The sequence below is a fragment of the Salarias fasciatus genome, chromosome 7, assembly GCF_902148845.1.
Source record: "Salarias fasciatus chromosome 7, fSalaFa1.1, whole genome shotgun sequence".
Lineage (NCBI taxonomy): Eukaryota > Metazoa > Chordata > Actinopteri > Blenniiformes > Blenniidae > Salarias > Salarias fasciatus.
In genome coordinates, this window is record NC_043751.1 from 12308299 (window position 1) to 12314298 (window position 6000).

Consider the following 6000-nt stretch of genomic DNA (forward strand, 5'->3'; position numbering starts at 1 on the left):
GCTGAAAAAGATTTTATAAAGAAAGTTTATAATAAGGGAATCACAGGAACTGAAATAGTAGGTCAAGTTATTTTTAGTTTGAGCTCTCCCAGACGCAGACTTGCCCCAGTGTTCCCTTTTCTTCCTCATCCTGGGCCTTTTTCTCTTTACATCCACTCAGTATTCATGCCTGTGGGTAACAAAGAGCACGGCTCAATCCACGCAGGAGGCGGTGTGACAGGGAACTCGTGGCAGCTTTTCAAATATCCCCTTTCTGCGTCTCCTCCTTTTTTTTTTTTTTTTTTTATTTGCATCCCGACTTTGGTAGCAGGAGGAGGGAGGTGAGGGGGAGTGAGTCGGCCTGCCACCTCAATCTCTAAATTCACTTTGCTCTCCCCACGCATCAAGGGGATCGGATTTAATACCGAGAAGGAGAAGAGAAAAGGCAGATCCTTTACAGTGGGCCATAACGTGCTGGAGGGAGGGAGGGGCTCCCCGGGCGCACAGCAAAGGATGGAAGAATATATCATTTTAAACGTGATGTACACTATGTGTAAATACACCTCCGGAGCAATAGAAGTTATGTTCAAATACGTTGGTAAAAGAACAGTTGTTTTTTTCCCCTGCTCATTGTTTGAAGTGTGCACTTATTTGAGGCGTAATGATCATTTGTGGAAAGGGATTTCAAAACTGTTTCTTGATGTGCTGCAGATTTTCAAAACCTTCACAATTATGTGGTTTGAAACACAAAAAAATAAAACCTTATTAAAACCAATGAAGATAGCTTGTAAACTGGGCCTGAAGGGATGTAGGGCCTCTTGTACGTTTCCACTGTGGGTTTTAATTTGTCCCTTTTCTAAAGCAAAATAACATTTTATGAGTCAATATGAGACATAAACTGGGACATTTTCTGGTTAAGAGTGTTAGTTAAATCTCTTTTCTCTGTGGGTCTGTTGCACATCATGAAAAGGTGAAAGGGTCAACCCTGTCCAAAAGAAAGAAAGAAACAAAAATGTCAACTAAATCACAGGGACTATATATTCAGATGTTTACAGTTTATTGAATAGATGTGAAGAAATGTATTTCATCAAAGTGGTTTTGCTTGTTTTTGTGGTTCACACACACCACTGTGCTTTTTTCACAAGTCTAACCAGAATTTAATAAAATAGACAGTGGACTATATACAGATGATGGTGTCTCATTTTCATCACAACATGAAATCATTTCTTTCATTAAGTCAGGTGGGCCAATCTGACCTCCTTCATTACACTGCTGCTAATTCCAGCATAGTGCCACGTTTTCTGATAAAGAGATAGAATTCAGATTGATTTCATTGAATAGGTAAACAATTTTTTTTATCTTTTTTTCATCTAAACTTTATTCCCATTCTTCTTATTTTCCCTTTATAAATACAGTTGCAATTTATCAGCTGACTTTTTGGTTTTCTGTTATTTGTATTCATAATCGATCCCCTTACAATTTATGGAACTGAATAATGGAGTTTTATCTAATGTTTACATATTGAATAATATTCTCTGTTTTGATTGCTTATTAAATGTGTAATATTGTTTTTAGTACAATTTCTTTGGAAACCAATAGCTGCATTTTCAACAAATAAAACCATTCTTTCTGCATTTTCCTTGGAAACCACATATTATCCTGCATTGAAAACACTGAAAATGTTGACAGCACAAAGAAGCACTTGGCTTTAAAAAAAAAAAAAAACATTGATATTTGTTGTTCCTGATAATATTGATGAATGATTCTACTCTGTTTAACACTGGATGTGACACAGTGATCAATAACATATTGTCACTTGATCTTTATAACTTCATCCTTTCAAGGATTTTAAAACTACAGCACTGGATCCATGCAATATAAAAAAAAAAGTCTGCATATCTTATTTAAAACGATCAAATTAGCTCATGTTGGCTGTTATGAAAGTATGTCTGCTGCCAGACAGACCTTGAAATAAACCGATTCCTGTCTGGCTGATGCTGTCTCTGACCTGCAGTGGCTGCAGTCACACACAGCGCCGGTCTCTGTGGACGCAGTCGACAGATTCCCATCAACATATGGCGTCTGCCAGATTCCCACAGAAGACACACACTACTGACGCTATGTGATCACTGAATTCCTTCACAACATGAAGATCAGGGAGGTATTTGATGCTCCTTTTTTTGCATTTATAATCCAAAGCTTTAATTCAGCATAGATATAGCTTTATTCAGATGTGGAATAATGCAGTGTTTGAGGGCGATGTTGAAGTAAATGTTTGCAGTAGCTTGCAGCCAGTGACAGACTAGCGGTTTGTTCGCATTCACAACAAATAATGTGGTGACAAGCGATCGCAGCAGCGGCTCCCACTCAGTCAAACAACGGCCTACTGCGGCCTTTTGAGCGCCGCACATACTGTACCCATCAGAAAGCGCATAGCTTTGCTCGGGAGTGATCGCTTAACAACCAGAGAGCCATATGCAGCTCTGCAGGAGGAGGCCGACTTCATTGTGGCAGTAATTGGACGGAGAGGAGAAAGGAGGAGACGCAGATAGCGCGATGACACTTGAGAAATGAGATCTAACTCCATCGCAGCACCAGTCCTGACAGCCAGAGTCCTCCACCTCCATTCTTGTTCCCTTTCCCTTTGTGCGAATCCCTTTCAGTCCCTTGGAGGCAAACCTGTTCCCCTTCACGGCCCGTCCTCCGTGTGATGCGAGTCCTCTGCTGAGCGGCTGCTGTCTCTGTTTTATCTGTCCATCCATCCATCTCTCCTCCGGCTCGCCCGTCTCCTCCCTTGCCCCTCTCTATTTGGCATCGCAGTTTTCTTCTCCTTCAATCATCTTGGCTCATAAAACTTGGGGAGGAGGGCGAGCAGGCTGTGTTTTCAGGGCTGGCTACACTGCTATGGGTGCACTGACTCGGACTAATGCTATTCACGCCTCACATTTGCTCGCCAGGTCTTATGAAAAGGGACGGCCACGGCAGCCTTTATGAGACGCACAACAAAGGGCCATCATTCATCAGGCAGCAGAGAACACAGGAGTGGCGAAGTTTGGGTTCATCCTGCAAGCGCTCAGCTGCCTGCTTTTGCCAGCATCGCGTTCAGGCATGGATGTCTTCCCAGTGGGATTCGCTGTTTTCTCTTTTCTGTCACATTTGTTCAAACCAATTTGAGCTCGTCTCGATGAGAAAACAGCTGATGGAGAGAAACATCCTCAACGTCTGCGCTGCCTTTTAGTAGAAACTTTCTGCAGTCTGGGACTCAGTCACGTCTGAACTTTCACATGGTGTGTATGTGTGCAAGTGTGTGTGTGTGTGTGTGCAAGTGTGTGTGTGTGTGTTAAACACAGAAAGCGTCTGGTGGCGATATAGATCGACAGCCATACTCCCAGGTCACCAAGCCACTATTAATCTTCACCTTTCCTCGGCTGCTCTTTCACTCCGGACCTGGAGCTTTAGAGGCCCGTTGGCAGCTCGCAACAATACCCAGAATGCCTCAGGGCCTTGTCAGCCTGTCCTAATTTGTGGCTGTGGTCCTGGGGTTGAATTCAGTCACTGCTGGCTGCTTGACCTGGCGGATTAGCAACATCTTTTAGTCTCCACACAGGGCAGCGCCAGTGGGCTGATACACAGTCTGCAATTACACAGCGGGAAAGGCCTGCTTAGACATGCAGCCATATGCATGCGTGCAAACACACACGCACCCGTATCAAAGTGTATGGATGGATGTATGGATGGAAAGATGCAGGAATAATTGGCTGAGCAGGGAAAGAAGCAGGTGATGCGGTGGAGGGCTGGTTTGAAGGAGAAACTGTCTCAGTGTGTGTTGTGGTGTTTTGTGCTCACACACTGGGCGTTCAGTCTACATTGTGTACATGGAAATCAATGTATCGAGGAGCTGAGCGGCAGCTTATCTTCACAGACATGGCAGTGTTACCCCGCTGGAGTATCGGGATGCCAACAGATTCCTGGCAGAGATGGGAATTTTTCTAGATTGATTCCAAACTGTGTGACCGCATTGTTCCTCAAGAGATTGAGGTGTAGAAAAGAGGCTCTTTCATTAGTGTTGGCAAGTGAGCGCGTCAGTGAAAAAATGCAACAACGATTAAAGCTCAACTTTTTTTCCTCTTTCCATATCCCTTTCAAAAAAATGAAAATGCTAATTTCCAGCAAAAAATTATTTTATGCTGTCTAGAATTCACGGTTTTTTAAGTTTAATCAAGGAACTCGAAGTCATGTCTTGGTCCCTGAAACACCGAATCCCTCTCCAGACGGCTCCTTGGCGGTGCCATTTCTTCACTTTGATTGAACTGATTACCATTTGAAAAATGATGCTTTGACAGCCCAGGCCGAGAGCTTCTGTTTCAGGATTTCTTTGGCTTGTGTTTACTTTTTGCTAATAGTTTGCTTTGTCGATAGTTCATTGATCAGTCAGAGTGGGTACTTCCCCAACATTGTCCTCTGGATAAAGAAAACACAAAAGGGCTGCAGAAAGTTTTGAGACATTTAGGCAATGATAAGTTATTTATATTTACAGCTCAAGATCAGACAGCTTGTGTGACAGACACATTACCACAGTTACTATTTTAACCACTTGCTGTGTGTGCTTGTAGTTTGGATATATGTGATATTGCACACGTGCATCATGCAGCTGCATTGTCTAAATACAGCCAGAGCTGTTATCAAAGAAGTTGAGCAGCTGTATAACTTGTAAAATGATTTATTAATGTACTGTGGTAAAAGTTTTGAGTATTTTTGAGTTCTTTTTTCAAACTTAGCTCAGATCGTTGCTGAGTTGATAGCACCATGGATGTTTAACAGCTGTCAACATCTCATATTTTTGATATTTGTTTCAGTTAAAGCAAGTTGTGTTTCTTTGTTGCAAGTCTTTACTACTTTAGATCCACATGAAATCTTACTTAAGGACCGATTTATGTCCAAAACTCGATCATTTCCCAGGGTTCACGTTATTTCTTGGCCACAATTTACTGTGTGGGTTTAGACACACTTTATAACTGTATACATCGACGCATTTGTGCCATGTCGTCCTTGGGTTGAACAAAAGACCTCGACCCAGATAACAACACGCAGATATACAGCAGGTCAAGCGCAGTTCAGAATTGGCAGCGCGGCGCGGCATCTTACAATGCGCACAAAGCCTTGAACGATGGGAACAGGGAAATTGGCAAACGTAACACGGTGTCCTGCCATCATCCCTCGCTCCCTCCCTCTGTTTCACAACAGATGCTATGTTCCATGAAGACACTGTCAGCTGCACAAGAATGGGCCGAAATTTGTTGACAATAACGGAGGACCAACGAAAAAAAAAAAAAAAAAAGGAGGGGGGGGGGGGGGGCAAAAAAACACGCTCTCAAAGTCAGCATCCCAAGTTAACAATAACAACACAGCGCTGGAGGAGGGCAGCGTGCATGTGCAGCATAGACCTCTCTCCAGGAATAAGACCTATCGCTATGGAAACACCCCACCGCCGCCACCCCGCACTCCTCCCAGCTACTATTACTATAGTATACACACGCACATGCACTTGTCAGCTGCAGGCCAGGCGCTGTCTGAGCCCAGATGGTGGCGAACTGCATAACTCACTTATCTGTCTCTGGCCTCTAAAGGAATGCTTAAAGGCCTCTCCAATTCCCAGTGGACGTCACCAAAAAGAGAGAGAGGGAGAGGCACGCCATCTGCTCTCAGACACCGTGAGCACCCCCTTTCCTGTCCGTCCCCCAAATTCATCCCCCCCCCCCCCCACCTTTATCTGCCTCCCCTGTGGAAACTTCTCTTGCGATAGCTGGTTTGTTCCTGGAGAGTGACCGCGGACGGGATGACCCTGTGTTAGGGTCAGGGTTAGGATCGCCTGGGAGTAGCTCCTGCAATCTGAAAGGAAACATTTATTAATATTATAACACTAGTCATACTCTAGGAATAAATACGCAACATCAAAAAAGTGTAATTTTACACGAGACATTTAAAGCACCGCCATGTTTAGCCTTAACCACGATACAAGAT